Raw genomic sequence first — 21,116 nt, forward strand, 5'->3', positions numbered from 1 at the left:
GACAATCAATATACTAATCATGCTCAGATTTCATCACACAGAGGTTCACCATACGTGCATGCTACGGGAATCACTAACTTCAACACAAGTATTTCTAGATCCACAACACCTTACTAGCATGACTTCAATATTACCATAACCACAACTCAAAACTAATTGAGATGAATCAAACTTCTCTAACTATTCAATGCACATGAAGGAGGAAGTTTTCGTATCCATTTGGATAACTATCCCTTTTGAGACTACTTTCAAAGCATAGATCAACTACCAAGCTATGCACCGCTGCGCTCTAAAAGATATAAGTGAAGCACATAGAGCAAAAGTATCTAGCTCAAAATATATAAGTGAAGCACATGTGAGCTGAATTGTCTACCAAAAGATATAAGTGAAGCTCGACAAAATCACGGTGTGTGCATGTCTCTCTCTCTCTAGGTGTGCAGTAAGGATGATTGTGACACAACAAAAATAAAAGACACCTACGATACAAGACGCTCCAAGCAAAAACACATAACATGTGGTGAATAAAAATATAGCCCCAACTAACGTTACTGATGGATTGAAGACGAGAGAGGGGATGCCTTCCCGGGGCATCCCCAAGCTTAGGCATTTACGGCATACTTGACTCTCTTGGGATGCCTTGGGCATCCCCAAGCTTGAGCTCTTGCCACTCTTGATCTTTTTGTCCATAAGAACTTCACCCAAAACTTGAAAACTTCACAACACGAAACTTAAACAGAAACTCGTGATAACATTAGTACAAGAAAGCAAACCACCACTTCCTTAGGTACTGTAGCAAACTTAAATTCTACTTGTGCTGATGTTGGGTTAATGTACTTTCAATCTTCCATGGCTAATACCCCCCGATACTATCCATAGTTTCATCAAAATAAGCAACCAACACAACAAAAACAGAATCTGTTAACAGCAGACCAGTCTGTAGAAATATGTATGTTTCGTATACCTCTGGTACTTTAAAAATTCTGAAACATTACGAAAGTCTCAACGATTTGCGTATAAATCAGCAGCAAAAAGAATCTACTCAAAATCTCTTACATAAAAAAAATGAAAATTATTTTCGTGAGCAGAAAGTTTCTGTCTTTCCCAGCATGACCAAGCGATCATCCTCAAGACTAATCATAGCGGTTTTGCTTGGCACAAACGCAAAAAGAAACACAAAAAAACACAATCATAACAGAATTATGAAATTGTGAAAAACACAAAACAGAAATAAAAAGGATAGTTTCGTTGGGTTGCCTCCCAACAAGCGCTTTTGTTTAACGCCCTTAGCTAGGCGAAAGTGATGGAATCACGTATAGTCATCTTTGGTGCTCAAACCATAAGTAGTCCTCATCATAGATTCATAAGGCAATCTTATTTTCTTTCTAGGAAAGTTATCCATGCCCTTATTTAAAGGAAATTGAAATCTAATATTCCCTTCCTTCATATCGATGATAGCACCAATAGTCCTTAGGAAAGGTCTACCAAGAATAATGGGACATGAAGGATTGCAATCTATGTCAAGTACAATGAAATCCACGGGTACATAGTTCTTATTTTCAATAATAAGAACATCATTGATCCTCCCCATGGGTTTCTTGAAAGTAGAATTCGCAAGATGCAAATTAAGAGAACACTCTTCAATCCCATGAAAACCAAGAATATCACATGAAGACTTTGGAATCGCGGAAACACTAGCACCCAAATCACACAAAGCATTGCACTCATAGTTTTTGATCTTGATTTTGATAGTAGGTTCCCACTCATCATGAAGTTTTCTAGGTATCGAGACTTCTAGTTCGAGCTTCTCTTCAAGAGATTTCATCATAGCATCTACGATATGCGTGGTAAAGGCTTTACTTTGGCTATAAGCATGTGGAGAGTTTGCAATGGATTGCATCAAAGAAATGCATCCAAACAAGGAGCAATTATCATAATTGAATTCCTTGAAATACAAAGTGGGAGTTTCATTACTACCCAAAATTTTGACTTCTTCTACTCCACTCTCCACACCTTTATCATCAAGATAGGTGGACTCCGAATCATCGGGGCGTTTTTCGACCAAAGTGGATTCATATCCAGCCCCTCCATAAGTAGGTTTGACACACGAAAACAAAGATTCAAGAGGAGACACACAAAGCACTTTAAGATCTTCGTGATTTGCATCACTAATTTTAGGTTTAGCTGCCATCTTATTGACTAAGGTGGCATGCTTGTCAGAAATTTGGCCCACCAACTTTTCAAGATGAGCAAACTGGGAACTGTTTGCAAGGAAATCATTGCCCATATCAACGACCTCTTTATTCAAGCAGACCAAAAAGGAATTTTGCTCTTTTAATTCCCTACGGAAGTAACTATTTTGGTCAAACTGTGAAGACATGAAACCTTTGACATTAGTTTCAATCTCCTCCAATTTTCTGAAATAGTTTAGTTTGGCCATGAGGAAAAATCTCCCACGAACAAACCTAGGAGCAGGCGGCGAAAGGGAAAGGCAAAAAGCAAAAGGAAATGGAGAAAGACGTAAGGCGAATGAAAACGGCAAATGTGAAGTGGGGGAGAGGAAAACGAGAGGCAACTCGCAACAAAAGTAAATGCAAGAGAAGAGTTTGTGAGACCTACTTGGATAGATCTTGATTTCTCCTTCCTGGCAACGGCGCCAGAAATAGGCGTGTTGTCGGGAGAATATTCTTCACGATCCTCCTCGGCAAGCGATCCTCTTCCCCGGCAACGGCGCCAGAAATACTTCTGATGTTTCATGTGTATCCCTGGCAATTGTGCCAGAAATCCTCCTACTACGGCACGTTGGTATTCCCTCGAAGCGGAAAGGGTGATGTAGCACAGCGACGGTAAGAATTTCCCTCAGTTTGAGAACCAAGGTATCAATCCGGCGGAAAAGTATCTCACCAACCTTCACAAACACAAAAGCTTGCACCCAATGCTATGAAGGGGCTGTCAATCCCTTATAGATTGTTTGCCAAGTGAGAACTGAAAGTAACAAGGTAACAAAGCAAAGTAAAAGCAGAGTTGTAAACGATGGATGTGAATAGACCCGGGGGCCATAGTGTTTACTAGTGGCTTCTCTCAGGAAAGCAAGTAGACGGTGGGTGAACAAATTACTGTCGAGAAATTTATAGAACTGTGTAGATTCGTGATGATATTTATGCAATGATTATTTCTATAGGCATCACGTCCGAAACAAGTAGACCGATACTTTCTCCATCTACTACTATTACTCCACACATCGACCGCTATCCAGCATGCATCTAGTGTATTAAGTCCATAAGAACAGAGTAACGCCTTAAGCAAGATGACATGATGTAGAGGGATAATATCAAACCAATGATAAAAACCCCATCTTTTTACCCTTGAGGGCAACTGCTTGATGCGTGCCTTGCTGCCCCTTTTGTCACTGGGAAAGGTCACCACATCGCAGAACCCAAAACCAAACGCTTGTCCCATTGCAAGAATCATAGATCTAGTTGGCCAAACAAAACCCAGGACTCAGAGAGACTTACAAGGATATCAAATCATGCATATAAGAAATCAGCAAAGACTCAAATATATATCATAGATAATCTGATCACAAGTCCACAATTCATCGGATCTCGACAAACACACCGCCAAAGAAGATTACATCAGATAGATCTCCATGAATATCATGGAGAACTTTGTGTTGAAGATCCAAGAGAGAGAAGAAGCCATCTAGCTACTAACTACGGACCCGTAGGTCTGAAATGAACTACTCACGAGTCATTGGAGGGGCGATGATGATGGTGAAGAAGCCCTCCACCTCCAAAGTCCCCTCCGGCAGGGCGCCGGGAAGGGTCTCCAGATGAGATCTCGCGGAAACGGAAGCTTGCGGTGGCGGAAAAGTATTTTCGAGGCTCCCCTGATTTTTTGCGGAATATTTGGGAATATATAGCCGCAAAACCTAGGTCAGGAGGCGGCCAGCGAAGCCACAAGCTTGCCCACCGCCGCCTCCCCCCTGGTGGCATGGTGCAAGCTTGTGGGCTCCCTGGGGCCCACCTGGCCTGGCCCAAAGTCTCCCTGGACTTCTTTCATTCGGGAAAAAATCATTTCGGGGATTTTATTCCGTTTGGACTCCGTTCCGAAATCAGATCTGAAAAGAGTCAAAAACACGGAAAAACAGGAACAGGCACTTGGCACTAAATCAATAAGTTAGTCCCCAAAAAGATATAAAAAGGTACATAAAACATACAAAGAAGACAAGATAACAGCGTGAAACCAGCAAAAATTATAGATACGTTTGAGACGTATCATATGCCGGTTGGGATTAGAGAAATTACATGATATAGCTCGGTCAACCCCAAGGCACTTTACACGATGAGGTCAATAATTTTTCAAGGACCTTTCTTATTACATTCTTTTAACCTCCCTAATTTTGGAGGTCTCACAATAAATTAAGGACTCCAATTTGAAATTGGGTCATTCAATTTTGAGTGGGTCAATAATTTCTTAAGAATTCTATCATTCCATTCTTTTAATTCACTATGCTCATTAATTTTGAGCTATCCATTTGATTGATGTATTAAATTTATTTTGGTTCATATTTTGATGTGGTCAATGATTTTTTTCAAATAAATCACATCAACCAACTTATGGAAAGATATCAATTTCACGCACCATCGCACCATATATATAAAATAAGTGCAAACATGCAACCATTGACGTACACAATTTTGGCACATAAGTATGGATCGTTTAGCAAATGACCCAGAATTACACCGTGAAAGGCCCCATAACACCGCATTATTAATAAATATAAAATACAGTGTCATCTCCCGAACTCGCCAAACCAAATACTCCATCGATTCAAAAATATAAGGTGTATTAGTTTTTGAAAAGACAAAATTCTTTACATTTGACTAAATTCATTCCATGATAAAGCTAATGCACCTATTTGATATATTTCTTTACAAATTTGATGAAACTTAGGGTTTCACTTTTCAAAAAAAATGCACCTAATATTTTGAAATAGAGAAAGTAATTTTCTTCTGAAAATTTAGTAACACCAACGGTGCAGCAAAGCGGGCCCAACCCTTCTAGTGAAGACAATGTAAGCAAACCAAAGGTAGCTATTGGTGGTGGCGACGGGACAAACTCTAAAGAAGAAATGCCAATATCACACTGCAAACACCATCTTGGCTGACAGAGAAGCTATGTCGTGCACACATTCATAGAGGTCTTTTTTTCCTGGAAGTAAGATTATCCCCAAAACTCCTTATACTTTGGACGCGTTTGGTAGGCTGCATTAGGTTGGGCCAGGCCCGCGCGGGAAAATTTTGGGCTGTTTGGTTACCCGCATGCACTGTTTGGCTTGAATAGCATGAACATTAAAGCACCTCTCGGCCTGCATCCACGTGAATGCCCAAATCTGCCGTTTTTGTGGAGCCATGTCCGAGTGGTGCAACCCTAGGCACGTGGGCGTGGTCGGTTGCACACGTAGACGTAGCATGGAGAAGTCACATTATTTCTTGAAGTGCCATCATAAATTACCCTCACCTCCCTTCCTCACCGCTCTCTCCCCTCTTCCCCACTCACACCGACGGCGGTGACCACCGGATCTACGATGGCGACGACCACTGCAGTGACTTCACACCTCCAGTACAACGCATCAGTAATGGTGGTAAGTTTCTTTGACCTCTCTACATTAACTCCGTCCAGGATGGGCTTGATTTAGTTGAGCATGTTATGGGAGAGTAAGGTAGGGGATTGAACACATCGAGTGTGTGTGGGGGGGGGGGGGGATTGAATACATGTTCTGTTCATGCCTAATCGGTCGATTACATCAGGGTGGGGATTGGGATACAACCTACTTGTCTAGCCGCGACAATACTAGAGTCGCGCCAAGTGCCAGTGGGGCGTAGGCTTCCTTTCTTCCTTGTCGTCATTTTCTTCCTGTTCATCTTCTTCCTCCTTGCCATCAAGAATGATTGCTCTTTCACAACCCCCTGCAGCAGGCGCCCTGGCCACCATGTGCACCCCATCGTCTTCCTCCGCCGGACCCAACACAGTCTGTGTTCTCCAGTACACCGCATCGTGGTCATCATTGGGACAGTTGTACTCCTTATACTTGGCCCACTTGGCCTCTGTCTAGCATCCTCGGAGTTTGCCTGACTCATGGCCCATCGAAGGATGTCAACTCACATAGCGCCCTTCGATGGGTCAGGAATCAACATCTTCAACTCCTTCGCCATCGCCTTCTTCACCACAACGTCGGCCTCCTTGTGCACTTCTTCCATGTTGGTGAAGTTCGAGCACACTTTCTTTGTCTCCTCGAACTTAGCACGGTCAGCGAGCGACCACCCGAGGAAGAATGCCCTCCATCCCATGCCCGAGGGGAAAGGGTTGGAGTTGGAGAAGAGGGGGTGAAATGAAAGATGGTTTGAGTGCGGTGCTGGGTGATGACCCACAAGTATAGGGGGTCAATCGTAGTCCTTGCAATAAGTAAGAGTGTCGAACCCAACGAGGAACAGAAGGAAATGACAAGAGGTTTTCAACAAGGTAATTTCTGCAAGCACTGAAATAGCGGTAACAAGTTGTTTGATAGCAAGATAATTGTTAGAAGTGACAAGTAGCAATAGTAACAATATGTGCAGCAAGGTAGCCCAATCCTTTTGTGGCAAAGTACAGGCCAGAACAAGTTCTTATAATGGGCAAAGCATTCTGAGGGCACACGGGAATTTCATCTAGTCACTTTCGTCATGTTGGGTTAATTCGCGTTCCGTATTTATATAATTTGATATGTGGGTGGACCGGTGCTTGGGTGTTGTTCTTACTTGGACAAACCTCCCACTTATGATTAACCCTCCCACAAGCATCCACAACCACGAGAAAAGTATTAAGATTTAATTCTAACCATAACATTAAACATAGAGATCCAAATTAGCCTCTTACGAAGTAGTGACTAGATTAGGGTTTAAGTTCCTATCACTCCCGCAACCCACCCTCTAATTACTACTCCACAATGCATTCCCTTAGTACCAAACATGGTGAAGTGTTATGTAGTCGATGTTCACATAACACCACCAAGGGAATCACAACATTCATATCATCAAAATATCGAATGAATATAACCTTCACATGACTACTTGCAACATGATTTATCCCATGGACTAAAGAACAAAAGTAACTACTCACAAGTGATAAACATGTTCATGATCAAAGAGGTATTGAATAGCATAATGGATCAGAACATATGATCTTCCACCAAATAAACCATAAAGCATCAACTAGAAGATGCAATCAACACTACTAGACACACCTCAGGTACCAATCCTAGGTTCCGGTACAAGATTGAGTACAAGAGATGAACTAGGGTTTTCAGAGGAGATGGTGATGGTGAAGATGTTGATGAATATTGGCCTCCCCAAGATGAGAGGGTTGTTGGTGATGACGATGGCCTTGATTTCCCCCTCTCGGAGGGAAGTTCCTCCAGCAGAATCGCTTCATCGGAGGGCGAAAATGCTACTTCCCAGGTTTCTCCTTGAGACGGCGGCGCTTCGTCCCGAAAGTCCTCTCCTTAATTTTTTAGGGTTAAGGAGAATTTATACCACAAGATGATCGTGAGAGGTGGGCCAGGTGGCCCACTAGACATCAGTCCACGCGAGGGGTGCTTGGCGTGCCCTGGTGTCTAGTGGTCGCCTGGTGGCCCCCCTACGGCACTTCTTCGCTCCAGTATTTTTTTATTATAAAATAAATCTTCGTAAATTTTTAGCTCAATTGGAGATGTGCAGAATAGGTATCTGTGGCGTAGCTTTTTGAGGTCAAGAATTCCATCTGCCGACATTTTCCCACTTGATGTAAACCTTGCATATTATGAGAGAAAATGCATTAGAATTACTCCAAAAAGTGGGAAAATGCATAAAAATATTATAAATAACAGTAAAAAACATGATACAAAATGGACGTATCAACTCCCCCAAGCTTAGACCTTGCTCGTCCTCAAGCGAGAACTGATAACAAAAATCATGACGACATTCTTTGAGAGAGAGGTGTCGATAAAAAAATACGGACATAGCAGCATAGTGCTCATTATTATAACATCAAATAAAACTTTATAAAATAATTCATCACAACATTTTCATCATATAAATTTTATCATAAAGTCTTCTTGTAAACATGTAACATCCCAATTTTCTTAAATTAGGATGTTAATAGATCATTCATATGCATCTCATATTTTTCTATGCATTATTTGTTCTTCTGAAAATTCTATTCATTATGCAACTGAGGGAAATCTATATTGGAGTGCAGATAACATGACTTCTCCCTAGTCAAATAAAAAGTTCATGATGTTTACAATATTATTTGGAGTCACCTGATATGGTTTTGCAAATTTTATAAAACCCAAATTATTTTCAGTTGATTATTTCTATGCTCTTTGTTTGTCTATTGCATACAGTTATTTAAAAAAAATGCATTAGGTGGATCTATGGTTCCTATAGAATATATTAGTTGCATATATTTTTCTGTCTTTTATAGTATTTTAGGATATATTTTTCTGGTATTTATTTAGCTAGAAAAATATTTATTTATTTTGATTTTCCTAGCTGTTTAAAAAAATGAAATCGCACTCTGTAGGGTACTGCACAGTGGCCCAGCCCAGCCGGGGCTTTGCCTCGTGCCTCCATCGCCCCAGCTGCGAGAGCGCGCAGGCCAACCCACCAGCACACCGAGCCAGCTGGCAGGCGGGCCCATGAGCCGCCACAGCTCGTTCGCCCGAGCACCTGAGCGCGCAGCTAGCGCAACCAGCGACCGAAATCGAGTGCTAGGGGCTGTGCCCCATCGTTTTGGGCCAATGACGGGAGGGCCCCGCGTCTTCTCCTACTCCGGGCCGGATTCAGCCAACGCTCGCGAGCAGAAAAGCCAGGAACCGAGACCCCTGCTTCCGGTCCTATTTTCTGTCGCCGAAAACCGTCCGTCCAAATTAATTGTTTCTTTTTGCGTTATGATCGTATCGACATGTAGATGAGCTATACCTTCTGTCATGCTACTTTTGTTTTGGTTTTAAAAGTTGTTTTCTCATTGTTGGTTTTATTTGGTGTTATATGAATGTGGTGATTGATTGTTGTGATTGTTTGAAACATTTAGATTGCCCAGAGTGCGACGCAAACTATTGTCAGGAGTGTGACCTTTTAAACCAGAGTCAAGGCAATTTACATGTTGATCATCCTTCATCTATTATTTTTCTATGCATGTAGTATTATATCACCCTATGAAATTATGCATTTATAGGAATATAATTATTATGCTATGCTATTGAGCTATATCCCCTCGTCATTGAAGATCATGGTATTTGTAGTTGCTATGCTTTGCAGACGGGGTTGGTTCCTAATGGGGTTATAGTCCCAGGGTAGGGTCGTAGGCCTACCCTATAGGTCCTACCCAAGGACTACCCTTCATAAAGGACAATGCCCTTAGACAGTTCCGACTGAACTAAGGACTCCCCATCATCCCGTCGGTGACGACTCCCCCATCATCCAGTCGGTGACGAGCATTCGGAGCATATTAAACGTACCGACTGGATTCCACTCTGTACATCGTAACCTCCCTGGAGGGCAACGGTCATACGTTTTCATACACCATTATTAGCATTTAAGGATTACGTTACCTGTAACGTAGGCATTTATTCGCCACTATTCCACCCCTGTCCACCGGGCCGTTGTGAAGGGCAGCGCACTTTATATAAGCCGCCCTTCCCCACAGGTGCAGGGGTTGGCATTTACTGTAACCCTATATTCCACTCGACACTAAGCTCCCAAGAGCACTGAGACGTAGGGTTTTTACCTCCACCGTAGAGGGGCCTGAACTCATACAACCTCGCCGTAGCTAAGGCTCTGCCCATCCTTTCGTACCCTACTCATCTACTGTCAGACTTATACCCACGACAGTTGGCGCCCACCTTGGGGCAGGCGTCTAAGCGACTTCCGGCGAGTTTGCAACTTCATCTTTTCATCATGTCGTCAAGTGGAGATTTGTGCATGGGTCATGAGATCCTCTTCGGCGCACTCTCCTTCATCGTCGATGATTCGGCATGGCATCGGGATGCGCCTCTCGACGTCGAGGCACTCCCCAGTCGCGAGGCTACGCACTTCCGTGCCGGTGCCCGCGGCGTCCTTCTTCTCCAGCAATCGGCTCCGGTGTCGATCTTCGCCCCCGTCACGCACTGCAACAAGCGGTCCCGCCGTCCGCGGCTCCAGCGTTGGGTGCGACACGCCCAGGCGCGCCTGAACGCGTCTTCTCAAGTGGCGGTCCTCGAGTCGGTTGTGGTCGCGCCGCCGTCCCAGTGCTTGGACTCAGTTCCGACTGAGTTGCCTTCCGAGTACTTGGGTCGCGGGCCTACAACCGAAGTTCTCATGGCCAATTCCCATGAAAGTCCCCGCCGGACTGGTCGGAACGAGCATGAGGTCGGCGAGTCATCCGGCGCTCGCCGTCAACCCCACCGTTCTGCCAGTCGATGCACTCGTCAGAGCAACGTGGAGGTGTTCCGCACACCCGTCCTCAACCTGGCTGCCGCTGCCAAGATAGCCGATTCCCTTCAACCGACTGATTCAGAGGCTGGTAGAGGGATCGAGCAGATCCGTGCCCTGTTGCACACGGCGCAGCAGCAGAATTCGGCGGTCTCCCAGTCGCACAACAGGATCCACAACAGTTCTGTTCACGCGAACATGCATCGGTCGGTTTTCAACCCCGATTCTCATCAGCGACGCAGAGGAGGCAGCCGTTCCATGAATCCCAAAGATCGTCGCCGTTCACGCACCCCTCCGCGGGGTGGGCCTTACGGGCCCCGACATCATGATGATCGGCATTCAATCGGTGACGCGTATGATCCAAGGCCCGACGCAAGAGGGTACATCGCCCAGAGGAAGGTCTACAGGAGTCGAGCCCACCGTGATGGTCAGGATAGAGACCGTCCGAGTGGAAGCATGACCATCGTCTCTGGCCCCGAGTGCTTCAGTCGGGCCATCCGTTTAGCTGACATCCCTCCCAACTTCCGATTGGCGACGGGGATCAGCAAGTTCACAAGAGAATCTAAGCCAAAAATGTGGCTGGACGACTACCGAGTGGCGGTGCAGATCGGTGGCGGAGATGACCAGGTCGCCATGAAACATCTCCCCTTGATGCTCGACGTCTCGACACGAGCGTGGCTGAACCAGTTGGCCCCTTCAAGCATCTATAGCTGGGCAGATCTGGCCCGAGTCTTCATCAGGATCTTCGAGGGGACGTGCAAACGCCCTGCTGGTCTCGTGGAGCTCCAGCACTGTGTCCAGAAGCAGAATGAGCCCCTGTGCGATTTCATCCAGCGTTGGACGACCCTCTACCACACGGTGGAGAACGTCACAGAGCACCAAGCAGTCTGCCCCTTCAAGGCAGGCGTGCGTTACAGAGATCTGTACCTGAAGTTTGGTCGGACAGGCGACATCTCCATGAGCAAGATGATGGAGATAGCCGCATGCTATGCAAATGGCGAAGAAGAGGACCGCATACGTAGCGGCAAGCATAAGGCAGTCGTCGATGGAGATGGGAACAACAATCGGAAGCAAAAGCAGAAAGTTCCGTCCACTCCGCAGGCAGAGGCAGCAGCCGTTACCAATGCCAAGTTCAAGGGCAAGAGGAAAGCTCAGTACACCCCCAAGAAGAAGCAGTTCTGGAACTCCATCCTGGATCAGCCATGTCCAATCCACACGAAGATGGATGAAGAAGGCAACGCCATATTCCCGAAGCACACCACTCGGCAATGTCGCCTCCCGATCCAAGGGTTCGGCGAGGGGCAGCCGAGTGAAAAGGACAACGAGCAGGATGATGAGGACAAGGAGGATCCGTTCCCCCAAGTCCATGCAACATTGATGATTTTTGCTGACGTAGAAAGCAAGAGTCGACTGAAGCTGGTGAACAGGGAGGTGAACATGGCCACCCCAACCAACCCCACGTTCCTCAAATGGTCTCAGACTGCGATCACCTTTGATCAGTCGGATCATCCAGCACACGTGCCCACCCAGGGAGGCAAGCTCTGGTCGTCGACCCGGTGGTGGAAGGAGTCCAACTGCGCAAAGTCCTCATGGACGGCGGCAGCGGCTTGAACATCATGTACGCCGACACTCTCAAGCGGATGGGCATTCCGATGTCCAAACTTAGCGAGAGCAGCATGCAGTTCCACGGAGTCGTCCCAGGACGAAAGGCCAAGTCACTCGGCCAGATCGCGTTGGACGTTGTTTTCGGCTCCGACAAGAACTTCCGCAAGGAAAAGCTGACATTCGAGGTGGTGGACTTCCAGAGTGCATACCATGCGATTCTGGGCCGTCCGGCGTATGCGCGTTTCATGGCCCGTCCATGTTACGTGTATTTGAAGCTGAAGATGCCGGGTCCCAAAGGTGTGATCACGGTCACGGGCAATCGACAGCGGGCCGAGGAGTGTCTGCAGTAGGGGTCGAGGATCGTCGATCAGCAGATGGCTATCCTCGAGCTGGACGAGTACAAGAAGAAAGCCGACCCCGCTGACTTGATGCGTTCGAAGAAGCCAGCTTCGGAGTCCACATTCCAGTCGGCGGGAGACACGAAGAAGGTCAGCATCCACCCGACAGACGACACTGCTACCCCGACGAACATCTCCACCACCCTTGATCCAAAATAGGAAGCCGAGCTCATCCAATTCCTCCGTGAGAATTGGGACATTTTCGCATGGAAGCCCGCTGACATGCCAGGTGTACCCAGGGAGTTGCCTGAGCACCGATTGCATGTGGATCCTGCTGCTCGGCCCGTCCGAGAACGCCTGCATCGGTCCGCCGCGCACAAGAGGAAGGCAATCAGAGAGGAGGTGGCTAAACTTTTGGCAGCCAACTTCATTCGCGAGGTACACCACTCCGAGTGGCTCGCCAATGTCGTCATGGTGCCCAAGAAGGACAAGTCTCTCCGAATGTGCATCGACTTCAAGCATCTCAATAAGGTCTGCCCGAAAGACCATTTCCCGCTCCCCCGCATTGATCAAATTGTTGATTCGACTGCGGGTTGCGAGCGTTTGTCATTCCTTGATGCCTACTCGGGCTATCATCAGATCCGTCTGTATGGTCCTGATGAATTAAAAACAGCCTTCATCACCCCATTCGGGTGCTTCTGCTACATCACTATGCCATTCGGTTTGAAGAATGCAGGAGCAACTTTTATGCGCATGATCCAAAAATGCCTCATTGACCAGACCGGTCGAAATGTGGAGGCGTATATGGATGATATCGTAGTCAAGTCACACAAAGGTTCCGACCTGCTGACTGACTTGGCAGAAACATTCGCCAACCTTCGTAGGTACGATATCAAGCTCAATCCTACCAAGTGTTCATTCGGTGTTCCCAGCGGAAAGTTACTCGGTTTCTTCGTTTCCGAACGAGGGATCGATGTCAACCCCAAAAAGATCGGGACCATCGTCCGAATGGAGCGGCCGGTCAGAATACATGATGTTCAAAGGCTCACAGGTTGCCTGGCGGCTTTGAGCAGGTTTATCAGTCGACTCGGCGAGAAGGCGCTACCTCTGTACCGACTCATGAAGAAATCAGATACTTTCGAGTGGACAGACGAAGCCCAAATTGCATTCGACGACCTCAAAGCCCTGCTTTCCACCCAGTCGGTTCTTACTGCCCCGCTCAGTAAAGAACCCCTTCTTCTGTACATCGCGGCTACAAATCAAGTCGTTAGCACTCTTCTCACAGTCGAACGTGAAGGAGAAGACAAAGCGTACAAGGTTCAGCGGCTAGTATATTATGTCTCTGAAGTCCTGACTCCTTCCAAGCAGAGGTATCCCCATTATCAAAAGCTTATTTACGGGATCTACATGACTGCAAAGAAGGTGGCTCATTATTTCCAAGACCACTCGGTGTTTGTCATTTCTGATGCTCCGTTGTCGGAAATCCTCCACAATCGGGACGCATCAGGCCGAGTGGCGAAGTGGGCAATGAAGATGTTATACTGCAACATCAAGTTTGAAGCCAAGAAGGGTATAAAGTCTCAAGCTCTGGCTGACTTCATAGCAGAATGGGTAAAACAACAGCAACCGACTCACATCTACTCGGCTCATTGGACAATGTTCTTCGATGGGTCCAAGATGTTGAATGGCTCCGGCACTAGCGTAGTGACCATATCGCCAAAAGGTGATAAACTCAAATATGTGTTGCAGATACATTTTGATTCTTCCAACAATGAGGCAGAGTACGAAGCTCTCCTTTATGGATTGCGCATGGCCATCACACTCGGCGTCCGTCGCCTAATGGTCTACGGCGATTCGGATTTGGTGGTTAATCAAGTGATGAAGGAGTGGGATGTAAGGAACCCCACCATGACTGCATACTGCAACGCAGTAAGGAAGCTCGAGAAGAAGTTTGAAGGTCTGGAACTTCACCATGTTCCGCGAGTGAAAAACCAAGCAGCTGATGAATTGGCAAAACTTGGATCGACTCGGAGACCAGTCCCGAGCGATGTGTGCCTCGAGCACCTACATATCCCCTCGGTGAAAGAAAGTCCTTTTACAGAGGAACCAGTACAACTGAAGAGCTCAACAGATCTGACTGAAGTCGAGGTCCCTGCTGTGGTTGATTTGATCATGGAGATTCTTGCTCTTATCCCCGATTGGACTGTGCCTTTCATTGTCTACATCCTCAGGCAAGAATTACCAGAAGACGAAGTCCAAGCAAGGCAGATCGTCTGTAGGTCGAAGTCCTTCACCGTCATTGATGGCCAGTTGTACAAGGAAAGTGTTTCAGGCGTCTTTCAGCGATGCATCTCCCCTGAGGAGGGACAGTTTATCTTGGAAGAAATTCACTCGGGAACCTGCGGCCATCATGCCTCTTCAAGAGCAATCATCGCCAAAGCATTCAAAGCTGGCTTCTTCTGGTTGTAGGCGAATGAAATGGCAAAAGATATGGTCGATCGATGCGAAGGCTGTCAGTTCTATTCGAACAAGTCCCACAAGCCAACATCTGCGATGAAGACAATCCCTCTTGTTTGGCCATTCACGGTGTGGGGATTAGATACAGTCGGACCATTCAGGACAGGCCAGGGGGGATTCACTCATCTGTTGGTGGTAGTCGACAAGTTCACCAAGTGGATTGAAGCCAAGCCCATCAAGAAGCTTGACGCCCTTACTGCCATCAAATTTGTTAGAGACATCATCGCCAGATTTGGGGTTCCGCACAGCATAATCACCGACAATGGCACGAACTTTGACTCGGACAGATTCAAAGGTTTTTGCACAGGCCAAGGTATCCGAGTGGATTTTGCATCTGTGGCGCATCCCCAAACAAACGGGCAAGCAGAGCGGGCGAATGGACTTATTCTTCAAGGGTTGAAGCCTCGACTCCTGCGAGAAGTTGAAAATGCCGCCGGCGCATGGGTCACCGAGCTGCCTTCGGTGCTGTGGGGCCTCCGCACAACTCCAAATAGATCTATAGGGCAATCCCCGTTCTTCCTCGTTTATGGAGCAGAGGCAGTCCTTCCGAGTGACTTGCTTCACAACTCTCCACGAGTCGAACTCTTCTCCGAAGCCGAAGCAGAGCAAGTCAGGCAACATGGAGTGGATCTACTAGAAGAAGAATGCGAGATGGCACTGACTCGCTCAACAATTTATCAACAAGATCTGCGGCGATTTCACGCACGGCACGTCAGGAGTCGCACATTCCAAGCAGGTGACCTGGTGCTCCGAGTCGACCAGCAGGGGCCTCACAAGTTGGCTCCCGCCTGGGAAGGACCCTTCATCATCTCTAAGGTGATGAACAACGGAGCATATTGACTCTACAACCTCGACAGGGAAACGGACGAGCCGCGAGCATGGAACGGAGATCTCCTGAAGCGCTTCTACACGCGACCACCGACGGAGGCAATGTAAAGAACAAGTATCATTGAAGTAATACACAGCAGATTGATTTCTTGCAGGTTCAAAGTTATTCCGTGTTTGCAGACTCCGGTTTAAAAAATTCGTTCCGAGTGCGACTTTCGACCCAGAGTCGCCTAAGTAAAATGTATCTCTCCGAGTGTGCACTAAAAGTCGCACTCGGGGACTTAGCTGCGACCCAGAGTCGCCTAAGTAAAAACTCTCCCTCCGAGTGTGCACTAAAAGTCGCACTCGGGGACTTAGGTGCGACCCAGAGTCGCCTAAGTAAAAACTCTCTCTCCGAGTGTGCACTAAAAGTCGCACTCGGGGACTTAGCTGCGACCCAGAGTCGCCTAAGTAAAAACTCTCTCTCCGAGTGTGCACTAAAAGTCACACTCGGGGACTTAGCTGCGACCCAGAGTCGCCTAAGTAAAAACTCTCTCTCCGAGTGTGCACTAAAAGTCGCACTCGGGGACTTAGCTGCAACCCAGAGTCGCCTAAGTAAAAACTCGCTCCGAGTGCGCACTAAAAGTCGCACTCGGGGACTTAGCTGCGACCCAGAGTCGCCTAAGTACAAACTCTCTCCGAGTGTGCACTAAAAGTCGCACTCGGGGAGTTAGCTGCGACCCAGAGTCGCCTAAGTACAAACTCTCTCCGAGTGTGCACTAAAAGTCGCACTCGGAGACTTAGCTGCGACCCAGAATCGCCTAAGTACAAACTCTCTCCGAGTGTGCACTAAAAGTCGCACTCGGGGACTTAGCTGCGACCCATAATCGCCTAAGTACAAACTCTCTCCGAGTGTGCACTAAAAGTCGCACTCGGGGACTTAGCTGCGACCCAGAATCGCCTAAGTACAAACTCGCTCCGAGTGCAAGCTTAAAGTCGCGCTCGGGGACTTAGCTGCGATCCAGAGTCGCCTAAGTAAAAAGCTTCCTTCGAGTGTATCCTGCAGATTCACTCGGAGGCTTAGCAGACCCTCATGGAGGCTCATGTGGATGTGAAGACAACTGACAACTACATGAGTAGCAACTCGCTCCGAGTGCGAGCTTACAGTCGCGCTCGGGGACTTAGCTGCGATCCAAAATCGCCTAAGTAAAAACCTTCCTTCGAGTGTATCCTAGAGATCCACTCGGAGGCTTAGCAGACCCTCATTGAGGCTCATGTGGATGTGAAGACAACTGACAACTACATGAGCAACAACTCGCTCCGAGTGTGCACTAAAAGTCGCACTCGGGGACTTAGCCGCGACCGAGAGTCGCCTAAGTAACAACTCGCTCCGAGTGCGCACTAACAGTCACACTCGGAGACTTACCCGCGACCGAGAGTCGCCTAAGTAAAAGCTCGCTCCGAGTGCGCACTCGGAGACTTGACAGGCCCTCATTGAGGCTCATGTGGATGTGAAGACAACTCACAATTACATGCTCCGCATGTTTGCCATTGGTTTCACCAAGAAATGCCAAACAAAAACCACGAGTCAAAATCGTGTCAAATTTTTTTTGGGCGAAAGAACAGCAAAATATTCTATTCAAATTCAAAGTTGGATCTACGATAGTCGGCTCGGTGTGGATCAAGCTTATCCACACCGAACCACGAATGTGACGGCCAACAGCAGTGGCCAAGGTTTGATACAGATACCACTCGGCATACCGAGGTAAAGTTTTTCAAGCGTCACCAGGACTGGCACCGGGACTGGCAGGCTCCACAAAGGTGTCAAGGTCGATCCCGTCTGCGATGCATGTGGCTGTCTCGAGGAAGGTCTCCATGAAATCTTCGAATCGAAGCTTCTTGGTGTTGGCGACCTGCAACGCCTTCATCTTTTCTTCACGAGCCTCCTTACAGTGCACTCGGACCAGCGATAGCGCCACGTCCGCACCACAACAAGCGGCAGCCTTCTTCCATGCATGCACTCTCTTCGGGACATCCTCCAGCCGAGTCATCAACCCTTCTATTTCCCGCCGGGAATCGTCTTCGGGCCACAGCTCCTTGTCGATCCGGCCGATGACTTCTCTCACGCGGCCAATGAAAGGTCCCACTCTGCCAAGGCGAATATGCGCTCGGAGCAAGTCCCGATTGGCTTCGTCGCCGAGTGGAACATTCAGAATAACTGACCGCTCAATGTCAGCTGCTTCAGCCTCAATTACATGATAGATCTGATCAAACCCATCACCGTCCAGCAAGCCTACGATGAGATTACTCACGAACGGTCAAGAGTATCATGGAATTGGCGATGAAGGATGGTTGATGATGACGACGGTGTCGATTTCCCCTCTTCGGAGCCCAGAATGGACTACAGATCTGCCCTCCAGAGGAAGAACACGTGGTGGCGGCGGCTCCGTGTCGTAAAACACGATGAACACTTTTCTCTTAATTTTTTCTGGGCGAGAGAGACTAAATAGAGCTGGAGTTGGAGGCGGCGGAGCCATGAGGGCCTCACAAGCCTGCCAGGCGCGGCCACGGGGGCGCCTCCTCGGCTTGTGGGCTCCGGGCTCCGTCCCTCCAGGTAATTCTTGTGCCAGTATTTTTTATATATTCCACAAAAAATCCTCGTAAATTTCCAGGTCATTCCGAGAACTTTTATTTCTCCAGAAAAATAACACCATGGCAATTCTGCTGAAAACAGCGTCAGTCCGGGTTAGTTCTATTCAAATCATGCAAATTAGAGTCCAAAACAAGGGCAAAAGAGTTTGGAAAAGTAGATACGATGGAGACGTATCAGTGCCCCTTTGGTGGACACCTTCACTGGATCACAAATAAGAATACGATTCTGCTTAGGCTGAAATTCATCATTACTCACAAAGCTTTGTTGACTAGGTTCTTCATTATCCAAGATGTCCTTACTCGCTATAATTTCTTCCATTGCTGCCAGCATCTTGTCGAATAAGAATGGGTTATGACATGCGATATGAGAAGCTTCTGTAGATATACTGCTCAACTTACTATATCTAGCTCTGGCCTCAGTACCCGTCCAAACCCGTGAAAACAGATCGCTTGTGCGCTTCACGGGCAATCCAGATCTTGCTTTCTTTGTGAACCGTCGCAGGATACAACACTTAGGTATTGCAGGTAAGTTGAGTGCATTCAAAACATGAAGAATATGTTTGCAAGGAAGGCCTTTGCGAGTCATACTTCGACAACTGCACTTTATAGTTTCTGTAGAGTGACCTGGTGCGTACTCCATAGTAAACCTATGATCCCTGTTATTTTTTCAAGCAACCACGAATCTGTGATTGTCTGCTCCTCTGAATCTATCAATTACCTCAAGTTGATGTACCTTTTTTGAATCTTCCTGCAAGATGTAAAAGTTTGCCTTCGTGAATGTTTTGGCAGAAAACACCTCAATGGTCTTACACTCAGTCACTGCTACTGGTAGAGTCTGTGAGGCCACACAATCGTCATGCGATTCATTCTCGCGTGGGCGCATGATGCAATTCTCATAGTGTACAATCATGTCAACAATTGTCATACCGTAGTCCAGATGTAGGTGCAGGCATGAGTTCAGGCTCTCGCTCCTCTGATTACTCCGCATACCAAGAAATAACCCACCAGACAACTATGATGCAGCCCAAAGCTTCTTCTTCCTGTACATCCTATGGAGCCATGTTTTTGTTTTCTCCGTCTGCCATTTCTGAACAAACACGGCCCATCTCTCCTCGAAAACTGTATGTGTGGTGGCATAGTACAAGAGTGACCTGAATTCCTTCAAAGACTTGTGGTGGAGGTGTTTCTGCATGTTCTTTTCAATATGCCATGAACAAAGACGATGGCACACGTCAGGAAGCACCTTCCTGATAGCCCTTATCATCGCTGCATCTCCATCAGTAATTACAGACCGGGGCTTCTTCTGACAGTGAGCTTTCAAAAACGTCTCTAGCAGCCAAATATACGTACCTTCAGTCTCATCTGAAACAATGGCGCATCCAAAAACCATAGTGCAACGGTGATTGTTGATACCAACAAAAGGGATTAATGGCATTCCATACCTATTCATCTTGTACGTACTGTCGAACACAGTGACATCACCATAGTCAAGATAATCCCGACGTGATTGTGAATCACACCAGAACAAGTTGTTCAGCCTACCTTCAGCGTCAACAGTATGCTCAAATAAGAAATCCGGATCACTGTCCATTCTAGCCAACATGATTCCTATAGCAGTGTCAGCATCACCCTGGGCAAGCAGTGTCATCTTCTCCATGTACCACATATTATACAACTTCCTCCTTCCAAACCCTGTCTTAGCGTACGAACCGTACCTGCTGACAAAGTTATCAAAAATGTTGTGCTTTCTTATCCCAGCTCCTGCCATAGCTAAAATCTCTGCCTTCTAGAAATCTTTGATCACATTGTGAGACTGGAGGAAAGGGACTTCGTCCGGTTTTGCAAGAACATGGTTGTGATCATCGAAGAAACTGCTGACATACCAAAGTCCACTCTTTCTATCAAGCTTCACTTTTAAATGGGCTTCATAGAAGCATCGACTCTCCAGTCTCAGTCTGCGGGTCCGGCCTTCCACGGTTAAAAAAATTGCCTGTCGTTTTCCTGCCCTGGAATAGAGATACCTCCTCATGCGTAAAACTTTTTGGGAACCTTTTCCAAATCTTTTCGAGTCCCTCTTGATACTGAATCCACGATCTTTCGTGTACTGGTTGTAGAACATGTACGCCCCTCCTTCTGACCTGAATGTCTTGGCCATGACTTCCCAGTGCCTATCCAATGTCTCTTGCTGATATTCATCATAGCCGATGTCAAGGTCAAACTCAAGGTTGCCAACATGCTCATCGTTCCCATTAGGACCATCAACACCCCCTGCAAAATAAGACATATCACCATGTTCGTCAGTCTGTTGCTATGTTTTCAGTTTTCATGAGTAATTCGAACATGTACTATAACTTACTTCGCTCATATTCCCTTCATTAGATGCATTGTCATCATCCTCATCATTATCATCATCCTCATCATTATCATCCTCATTATTGTCATCATCCTCATCATTGTCATCATGTAAAGTTCTCGCCTCAGTGTCACCATCGGTATTTCTCTATGCAGATTCAAAAGTGTAAGTGGGAATACAATTTGTATGCTAATAATAATACAACTACATATTTGAAACATACCTGGGTTCCACTTTCAGCATAAAAGTGTTCATCTATATCGTAATCGTCATTGTCATCATTAGCATGCACCTATTTAAATTCAATAGCAATTGTAAGTGCTAATGTATTAGCTTACATTTTCATTATTTATA

The sequence above is a fragment of the Hordeum vulgare genome, chromosome 2H (assembly GCF_904849725.1).
Source record: "Hordeum vulgare subsp. vulgare chromosome 2H, MorexV3_pseudomolecules_assembly, whole genome shotgun sequence".
NCBI classification, from domain to species: Eukaryota; Viridiplantae; Streptophyta; class Magnoliopsida; order Poales; family Poaceae; genus Hordeum; species Hordeum vulgare.